General features: G+C 34.4%; 1 long non-coding RNA gene across 2 annotated transcripts; it reads right to left on the bottom strand.

Annotated features, from left to right (window-relative positions):
* Positions 1-1,496: 1,496 nt before the first annotated feature.
* Positions 1,497-9,958, bottom strand: LOC136061400 (uncharacterized). 2 transcript variants are annotated; one of them, XR_010625299.1, is made up of 8 exons: positions 9,253-9,958; positions 8,692-8,906; positions 8,007-8,170; positions 6,036-6,137; positions 3,977-4,152; positions 3,352-3,669; positions 3,032-3,228; positions 1,497-2,452 (listed from the first exon to the last, which is right to left on the bottom strand). It is a non-coding gene; the product is annotated as an uncharacterized LOC136061400 (long non-coding RNA). The 2 variants fall into 2 exon arrangements; XR_010625300.1 differs by lacking the exon at positions 1,497-2,452 and adding an exon at positions 2,509-2,892.
* Positions 9,959-10,907: the final 949 nt, after the last annotated feature.

Here is a 10,907-nt window from a genome sequence, read left to right as displayed (position 1 = left end):
TTGGAAAGTTGGTGAAAAGGGCTTGGCGTACTGAGATCTCTCCCTCTTTATGCGTAGTACTATTTTAGCCACTTCTCATTTATAGGATCTATTAGGACTGTCCCATCTTCCTTTGTGAGATAGTAATACCCACTATCATGGGTTCCCTGATAATGTAGGGTTCTTTCCACTATGGGGCAAATTTGGAGGGTCCTGGGAGGTTTCTTCTTACATGTTCTACCGTTCTTAACACCAGCTACCCCTTAGTGAAAGTCCTCGGGTGTACTGTCTGTGCATATGCCCTAGCCATCCTCTGCTGGTAACTCAGGCTTCTCCTTCTTGCCACTTCTCTTTCTTCCTCTAGCCCCTCCAGATCTGCCACCCTTCTTTCATTATTTTTGCCCTCGGTGTCCTTTTGGTTCTCCTCAAGCACTACTCTTGGTATAGGAACAACTAACTCCACAGGGCTGATGGTTTATGTCCCATACACTAGGGAGAATGGTGAGAATCATGTGGCTGTCTTTACAGAGCTCCTGCATGCCCAGAGTACGTCACTCCATTTTCCCCCATACTCGTGTTTCATTTTATTAAGGATCTTCAACATTACCCTGTTAGTGGCCTCAACCTGATCATTTCCTTATGGGTAGTATGGTGTAGACCTTCCATGCTTGATGTAATATACCTCAGTCAGGTTCTTCATATCCTTGTTTATGAACAGAGTCCCATTGTCACTAATCAGCCTCCTGGGGATCCCGAACCTCGTAATGATGTGTTCTCGAATGAAGTTTGCCACAGCCACTTCAGTGGCTTTTTTCAAAGGAATAACTTCTACCCATTTTGTAAAGTACTCGGTGGCTGCCAGGATCCATATGTATGTTAGGGTTTTGTGCCCTAAAATCCAATTTATTGGCATGTCATAAATAATTAAATTGTTTAACTATATAAGACTATTTATTAATGAACTAATGGGACATTATCTTAGTCCATGAGATGCATAGTATGTGATTTATGTGAAAAGTCATAGAAGATATAAATCACAAGTTCTTTGTAAACTCAGAATTTTAGTTCGTAGTCGGTGATGAAATTGGGCGTTTCATCTAAGAAAACTATAACATATCAACTACGATGATTTGTCTTGATCATGGAAGTGGAGACTTCTAGTTGGTATGTTGAAATGTTTTAAGAGATAAGACATATTGAACTGGACCGCTGTGAGATTTATTATTCTCCTAATAACTGTCAAATGAATAATAAATCTCACGACTTCTATTTGCATGAACTCTTAATCCTGATAGAATAATGGATCTGATCATGAGGTGTAGGTTGCTTTAATATATTAGGAATGAGATTTAAAGGTACGGTCAAAACCTCAGTATGTTAGGCAGCCACATTTAATGTTGATGGAACATATATTCTCAAAATGAAATTTATAGTCTCTTAATGGAGATATAAAATATTTCTTTGAGATAAGTTTAATGAATTTGATTATTCAGAGTGTTGGGCCCAACCACTTTAGTAAGAAGTTACTAAAGTATATATTTATGAAATTGGATTTCATAAATATATATTAAACAACATAAAAAATTAAACCGGGTACTCAATGATTAAGATGTAGTAATCTTCAAAGTGGCAATCTACATTCATAACTTTGTATTACTACGAATATTTTAATGAAAAAGTTACATGTATAATAAAGTCTTGGAATATAATTTATAGATAAGATCTAGAGTGCAATTATATTCTTATAGTGATATTGAATATAATTAATGGTAACTTTGGACTTGTCAAGAGTTGACGAAGAAGCTCAGCGCCCATTGGAGCTAGTGTCTTATTAGTCCCTTTTGGTCTCACTCCAAGCCACATACTAGAGCCCAATTAGAAGGGTCCAAAAGGCTAGCCCAATTAGATGATTAGTTGTATATAAGGAGAGAAACGTACAGAATTTCATTAAGGTTTTTTCATAAGAGACTTTCATAAGGGTTTTCATGAAGTCTTTTCATGAAAGTTCTCATAAAGAATGAAATGATGTATGTGAGTGTTGGACACTCTTTTATTCTCTCCTTGGAAATTGATTGAGAGACCACACTTCTTGGACATCAAGTGAAATTGGAGTGAAGATTAAAAGTCTTCCTAAGTAATTCTCAAGTTTTGTTTTGAAGTTCACTGCACCAAGGTACGCTTTCTATTCTTTATTCTAGAATTTAAGATTACATGTTATCTTTCATGATTGAAGTAGATCCGTGTTTGTTGCTTCCGCTGTGTGTTTTGTATTAGATACAAAACCATATTTTTCCAACAATGTAACCATTGGAAGGAGGGTTTATAGGCCCTATAAGATCAAGCCTCCAAGCGTGGAAAGGCCATAGTGTTGTCATATCCTGCAGCACATTTGGGTGAGTATGAATTGCATCTCCAAGCACTTGATAGGCATGGTATGTTTTGACCAGTTCCTCAGAGTTCTTTTTCATTCGGGCTAGATAAAATAAAATAAAATAAAATAAAATAAAAAAATAAAAACTTAGTCAAGGTTGGATCACATTTCCATGGTAAATACTTAAACTAGAAGTTGAGAATGCAGAGAAAGTTAAAGTTTTTTCTTTTTTTTGAAACGAAAGTTAAAGTTAATTACCCAATAATTAAGAGGACTAATGTTGTAATCCTATAACAGGTAATGATTATAGTGAAGAATAGGCAAATAGACTGACACTTATGCCTAGATTTCTGCTTTATTTCATATCCTAGAGGAATTTATTTGTGTCTTACATATCCAAATTGAGGACGGATTAGAAGAATGAAGCCAAGGGGAAATCTTGACAGGAATCCTTCAAATTGAGCTAAATTGTTCACACGAGGTAGAAATCTGAGGGGACAATTTATGGCTATAATGCGCACGGGAGTTACAAGTTCTGCACACTAAATATTTAGGAGTCAAGACCTATTCTCACAAATTAAGAGTAAGTAAGTTTAGGTTAATCTGATAAATACTTAGCTTTGAGTCTCAAACCGTCACTTTTACTATCCAAAGATATAATGAGTAAAAAGAAAACGTTACCTTCTTTGCAAAGATTATCCAATTAGCGAGAAGCTCAGAAACCATGGGATGATGCCAAGTGATATTGTTAATTTCACATGTCATCATATAGCTAAAAGCCTCCAAAGCTGTTAGGAGAATCACCAAGGGATGATGAACAAAAGCATTCATATACCATGGCTGATTGAACATTATTAACACTCTAGCACATCTTTCATCTACAATAATATTTTAGGCGATTAATTATCAGAAAATTGAAATTCCACAAAAGCATGCACTTTGTACAAAGTACTTCAAACAAATTTCGCTGTTACGTGAAAAAATTGGAAAGAAGTACTTACAGGTATGCATAATGGCAACTGCAGGGCCAAGCCTTAAAGTTAGAATTAGCTACTACACAAATTCTCCTCTTCAAGTTCTTCCTCTAATAACTTTCAAAGGTGATCTACTCCCAATTGCTAGGCATGACAAACAATACATTTAACACCAAAGCAAGAGAAAACACCATAGCATCCATACCTTGATTTTTTAGATATACAGACTCACATCCTGGCCTAGCTTATTTCCAAGTTCTCCACCAGCTCCTTCAAGGTAAAAGGGTGACTTGGGAATCAAGCACAAGTACTCCTCATCAAAATTAGCATACAATGCTATAAATCCTGATCGCAAAATTTAGGTCAAGCTAATTTAACTTCTATTTATAAATTGGCTGATTTGATTAAGAAACATTAATGGAAAAGAAATGTGTTGGAAAGATATAAGACCACTAATGAGAATACTAATTGACTAGGTTCTTAGCTGCCAGAAGGTTGTGCCCCACGTAGCACCTTGGATTGACCAATGATGGTCATTTAAGGTTTTCCAACATTTTTTCAAATAAAACTTATTAGTATACAAGACAATAGAGAATAGTGGAAGAAGTTACAGCTGAAAGGTTTAGATATTAAAGAACAAACTTTATAGTACCATTAATAGCCAATGGGGTTTCTAATTTTCTGCTTTATCCTTGGCCAACACATCTTTTCTCAACCTTTTTGGACTAGGTTCCAACTGTCTGCTTGCTGCTCAATAGTAGGCTGGCTTGTAATGGTCAAATCACCAACCCTGACAAATCCTACTCCCACACTCCATCAAATCCTTCCCTACAAATTCAACATGCTCTCTAGTCAAAAACACCGATATATCATCCCCATAGAATTTGAGTACTAGCAAGTTGTTCTTCCATGTGAAACAGATAATTCAGTGTTAATTTTTGCAGTGTATCTTGTTAGACTTCATTTTAAAAAGTTACAAAAGATACGTAAACCTTTCCATACTGTTGGTTTCACTTGTAATTAACTTTCTCTACTAATGGTTCTGTTTTGATGTCAACTCTTACTTTTGATTAGATGATTACTGGGTTAATTAAGCTTGTGTTGTGTAGATTCTGAATGGGCTAAAAAATGTGTATTATTCCCAATTCAGTAATGAGATTGCAAATCTTCAGGATCTTAAGGTTTCTAGAGCATGGAAGCAATTGACTGTAGAAATCTAAAAAGAGACCATTAACACATGTTCAGGGTGTGCCTAAATGAAGCAACTATAGACTGTGGGTATTTAAAAGAGGTTAATACATGTTCAGGGTGTGCCTATATACAGCTGTAGATCAATGTCACTCCTTGTGTTGTATTAAATTTTGTAGAAATACAATGGATCTTAGGATGAAAATGACGCATGTGCAAAATAGTATGAGATTGGATTAAAATATTTAAATAAAATGTACAATCCTCAACTGGATTTTCTTTTATATATTTTAATGTGTTGCTTTAGTACTTCAGTCCTAAGTTTTTGCATAATGCCATTGTGCATTACTAATGTTTAGGGACCCAGGCCATGAGCATAAAAGAAATGGCTTAAAAATCAGCAAGTTGGCCAGCTTCAAAAGCCAACAATAGGAGGCGTAAACTGCCAAGATCCTTTGTCACAGTAAACATCAATACAAGAGTAGTTTTGTTATACTTGCGAAGCTTGAAGAATAGGCAAATAAACTGACATAATCATTCAGCTGATTGATGCTCTAAAAAAGCAAACTATACAGCTATACAGCTTTTGACATGAAATAGCTCAATACATCCATATGCATATCTGCCAATTTCTTTAGGGTAGATAAAACAAAAGAAAAGAAAAAGCTTAGTCAAGGCTAGATTACATTTCCATAGTAGATAAACTAGAAGTTCAGAATGCAAAGAAAGTTCAAGTTAATTACCCATGAATTAAGGGGACTAAAGTTGTAATCCTATAAAAGGCATTGATAATACTTGTGCCTAGATTTCTGCTTTATTTCATATCTTGAGGAATTTATTTGTGGCTTACATATCAAAGCCAAGGGGAAATCTTGACAAGTATCCTTCAATATGAGCTTAATTGTCCACATGAGGTAGAAATCCAAGGGGCAAATTTATGGCTATAATGAGCACGAGAATCACTAGTGCTGCACACTAAATATTTTGGACTCAGGACCTATTCTCACAAATTAAGAGTATATAAGTTTAAGTTAATCTGATAAAACCTTAGCTTTTAGACTCAGACTGTCACTGTTACTAGCCGAAGACATAGAGCAAAAAGAAAATGTTACCTTATTTGCATAAATTTTCCAATTAGTGAAAAGCTTAGAAACCATGGCTCCCAATAGTACAAAAAGTGCATCAAGTGTGCCAACAGATATTGTAATTTCACATGTCATCATGTAGCTAAAGCCTAAAAGCCTCCAGAGCTATTCTGAGAATCACCAAGGGATGATGAACAAAAGCATCCATATAGGAATAGCTGGTTGAACATTATTAACACTCTAGCATTTCTTTCACATGCAATATTAACTTAGGTGATTAATGATCAAAAAATTGAAATTTAACAAAAGCATGCACTTGTAATTTGTAAAAACAAATTTTTTTTGTTATATTTGAAACCATAACCTGTCACTATAATGATAAACCCTATAACCAGTCATTGATGATCAAACATGAAAAGATTAGAAAAAAGTACTTACAGGTATGCATAATGCCATCTACAAAGCCAAGCCCTAAAGTGAATTTGTTACTGCACAAACACTCCTCTTCAAGTTCTTCCTCTACTAACTTTCATAGGTGATCTGCTCACAATTTCCAAGCACGACAATCAACACATTTAACACCGAAGCAAGAGAAAACACCCTAGCACCCATACCTTGATTTTTGAGATATACAGACTCACATCCTTGTGTAGCTAAAAATTGGCAAAAAGATTTAGGTGAAGCTAATTTAACTTTCCTTTATAAATTGGCTGATTTGATTAAGAAATGTGTAAGAAAGATTTAAGACCATTGATGAGAATACTAATTGACTAGGTTCTTAGCTGCCGGATGGCTATGCCCCATGTAGCACCCTAGATTGACTAATGGTGGTCATTTATGGATTCCTAACATTTGTTCAGATATAACTTTTAAGTATACAGGGCCAAAGAGAACAGTGGAAGAAGTTACAATTGAAAGATTTAAATATTAAAGACCAAACTTTATAATACCATTAATAGCCAATGGTTTTTCTAACTTTCTACTTCATCCTTAGCCAACACATTGTTTCTCAACCTTTTTGGACTACGTTCAAACAGTCTGCTTGCTGCTCAATACAAGGCTGGCTTGTAATGGGCAAATCACTAACCCAAACAAATCCCACTCCCATACTTCCTCAAAACCTTCCTTACAAGTTCAACATCCTCTCTAGTAAAGAACACCCAACATATCATCCCCATGTAGTGTTAAAGATTTTGTAAACTAGCAGGGCATTAAGTGTTATAGAATTTGAGTTCTAGCCAGGTGTTATAGACAATCTCATAAGTTCATTGCAGTTAGGCACAGAGAAACAGTGATGGGATTGTTTTACTGAACATATTTGGGACAATCATTCTGTTCATTCATATGTGAAATAAGTACATTGTTTTACCAACAATCAAACCACGCAATTTCATTGAAACTAGTCAAACATTATCACAAAAATAAGTGATTAATTCAATAAGAATCAATATTCACTTCACTTGTATGTCATAATTTTCATTAAAAAAATTGAATTAACAACTATTAAGATTCAAATATTCATCGTGATTAAATGGGTTTAAGATCTACCTACTTGCATAATTTCCAACTACAATAGAAACAATATTGTGGGGACTGGAAGTTGCCAATAAGATATGAAGATCATCTTTATGCCAAGCTCTTCCCCCATTTAGTTTCACTTCACTACTATGATCAAGTAATATGCTATGTATGATGAAAACATGGATTCAAAATTAGGATCATATTAAATACAATAAGAGGATTTGGAATAAGTAAAAAACACGAACACGAAGAGTGTGGCAATGGAGATGGTAGGAGGGAGGGTTTATTTGTTTTGATTTGGAGGCAAGAGTGAAGAAATGAAGCAAAAGAGAGAGAGCCAAAGCCACCCTTAAACATCCATAAAAAAAGGCTTTTAAATTCCTCCTCTCTCACAGTGATTACTCATAAAACCAGGTCCACAATTTTTGTCATCCACCAGCTACATGCCTAAAAGTATGGCATATAATGAGTTATGTTGGATTAGTCTAATACCCAAAATCAATGAAATCCTCAAGGTCCATATTGATATATCATATTAAGTCGTAAATGAATAAGAAGAATCAACTAAAGGCATTGCATTAGCTGGATTCTAGTTAGTGTGGAACTACACGCCCAAAAATCAAGACTCTTATTTATAACTGAGAACATATTAGACCAAAAAGGATCACAACCAAATAAAAAATAAAATAAAATAAAATAAATCAGTTTATGGTGATTATAGATAAATAACAGTTATGAATATCTAGAAAGAAGAAAATGTAATTAAAACCAATCAATAAACAATTACTATAGTTTTAATGACTATATCATCAATACTTTTCTTTTTTTCTTTTTTGCTGAATGACTATATAATTATTCTCACACAAGTAAAAGGGGAATGTTACTTACATCCTCATTTGTAGTCTTCCAAAAATTTTGTCCACTTCAACGCCTTGCTCTTATTATCCAGCCAAAGCCACCCTCAAATATCCACAAAAGATACTTTTAAATTCTTCTTCTCTCTCACAGTGATTACTCAAAAAACCAGGTCCTCAATTTCTGTCATTCACCAGCTACATGCCCAAAAGAACAGCATAAATGAGTTACGTCAGATTAGTCCAAATACCCAAAATCAATGAAATCTGCAAGATCCATATTGATATATCACATTAAGACATAAATGAATAAGAAGAATCAAATATAGGCATAACACTTACTGGTTACTAGTTAATGTGGAATTACATGTCCAAAAATCAAAACAGTCCTATTTATAACCAATAACATATTATACCAAAAACGATCACCACCAAATTTTTAAAAAAAAAAAAAATTCAGTTTATGTTGATTATAGATAAATAACACTTATTGGTTATGATCTAGAAGAAAATGAATTTTAGATTTGCAAATAGTGGGCATAGGAGATTGAATGTTTGGTGGGAGTGTGTATGTGATTTACAACAGAGGCATGATCACACACACATAAACACCAATTCAAAAAAACCAATCAAAAAACAGTTACTATAGTTTTAACGACTACATCATTATTATTTTTCTTTTTTCTTTTTTGCAGAACGACTATATAATTATTACTTACCTCCTCCTTTGTGGTCTTCAACACTTTGCTCTTATTATCCAATCTCATAATATGTATCTGTCTGCTTCACAGATCTCCCTCATCACTATCTACTTCCACTTGTCCATCCACCACACACTCAGCGGAGTCAGCCCCAACTTCCTCATGATTCTTGTCCACCTCAACCGCATCATCATTGTCTACTTCCGCTTGTTCTTCCTCATGTTTCGTTTAGTCTACATGCATGTCCAAAAGAAAAGCATATGAGTAACTAGTTATGTTAGATTTAGTTTAAACTACCGAAAATCAACAAAACCCACAGCGACCCATATAATATTAAACCAAAAAATGAACAAGAAGTATAAAAATTTAATCAAAACCCATATATTTATATATTTAATTGACATATTTAATAAATAAATAAAAAATGCATGCGTAGAAGTTGGCATTGGGTGGAGGAGAGTTGGAGTAAACTAAACTTCCGGGCTGTTTTCACAATCCAATCCATATATTTATATTTAATTGATATATTTGGAATGAAAAAATAAAATAAAGGAAGAAGAAGAAAAGAAGCAGAGTTACCTTTGAATCAAATTGGGGTTCACCGTCTCTTTGCAAATACACCCCGCCCAATTCGATGTTAGAGATGCGGGAAATCTTGTGCCAGTTCTTTTTGTTACCTCTTTGGTATTGTTTTTGGAGAAGCTTTGATCTATAAATCTCCAATTTCTTCAATAATGGAGCAGTAAGCAAGTAGTCTGGCAGAGACTTTAGTTTGTTGCAGTTCAAAATTGTCAAGGACTGAAGTCGTGGCATTATCTATTTTATATATTACTAAAAGCTGAAGCGTAGTAATTAATGTTGCTATGCTCACATTGAACCACGTCGGCAATCATGTCATCCCCAACCACTTTTCTGAATTTTTCATTTAATTTTAAAATACTAATAAAACTAAAATTATTTCCAGCCTTATCTCTACTTTAAAGAACACTTCTTATACATTTAGTTCCATTATAAAGCCCAAGCTCAAACCCAAAGCCTTTTCAACTAAATCCCTTTGTCAGACCTAATTTTTTTCACGGTTACAATATAAACCCAAGCCTGACTTTTGTGTTTCACAGTTTCAAATTTAATCGGCAAAGCTTTCTGTCTCCCCACGTTTTGGTCTACCGTGTTCCATGGTTTGAGAAAAACAACCCTTCATCAGCGTTTCAATTTTCCAACGGTTACAATTCTTCAACGGGAACCCTTCAACTTGCTAGCGCAAGCCTGTAATGGCAGTCTCTCTGTCTTCCCTCCCTCTTTTCCTCTCCTAAGAGTATATTAATACTGGGATGATTTAGTTTAGGTATCTCTAAATCCCAGATTCTCTTGTAGCAACTAAGTTGTTAATTGAGCATTTATGATGTAGTTGGAGCATGAAAAAGAAGAAGCTGAGTCTGAATACGAAGAAAGAGAAAGTGAATGAGGAGAGGGAGATGAAGCTGAAGCTAACAATGGAGATGAGGAGATGGAACTATTAGAAGAAGAGTATAAGCATCTTCAGCACTAGGTATGACTCTTTTATTGTTTACCACATTGGTTATGCACTTGTGTAAAAACATAGAAACATTGATTTTAGTTGCTGGTTGTGTTTTATATGATTTTGATATCTTGGTGAATGTGTCCCCAGTAAATTTTGTTAGCAATGGGAAGCAGTGTATCCCTTGATTATGGTTGAGCATGTACGAAATTTTGTTTATACAAACCTGTGTGTTTGTACAAAGACATAAAAATATTGCATTGAACACATTCATGACAATTGCAAAAGAACTGTTGGCTGAGTTCATCAGGTACAAAGCCAGCTGCATATTACACTAACTAACTCTATTGTTTTCATTGTTGCATGTGTGAGGGTAGAGTCCCTGTAATACTTGCTGCATCTCTCTATAATCCTGATTTGATTGAGTTTTGGATAGATTTTTCATTCTTTGATGATGGACTTTATTTGTTTAAGTCTATCTACTTCTCTAATTAAAGGATGAACTGATGATGGACTTTTATTTGTAAGCATATTCTCATAGAGTATCATTGACATTGGAAAAAACTTATGGCCGAATAGTTTATGTAACCAAAAGAATATTTGGCTCAATAGTTTTGAAAAGCTAAATTTAACCAAAAGAATATAGGCGTATAATCCCTTTATATGGAAAGCTAAATTTAATAAACTCTTGATTATAAATTTCTGCTTCAGCATA

The sequence above is a fragment of the Quercus suber genome, unplaced genomic scaffold (assembly GCF_002906115.3).
Source record: "Quercus suber isolate HL8 unplaced genomic scaffold, Cork oak 2.0 scaffold_555, whole genome shotgun sequence".
Classification (NCBI taxonomy): Eukaryota; Viridiplantae; Streptophyta; class Magnoliopsida; order Fagales; family Fagaceae; genus Quercus; species Quercus suber.
This window is presented reverse-complemented; position numbering and strand designations above follow the sequence as displayed.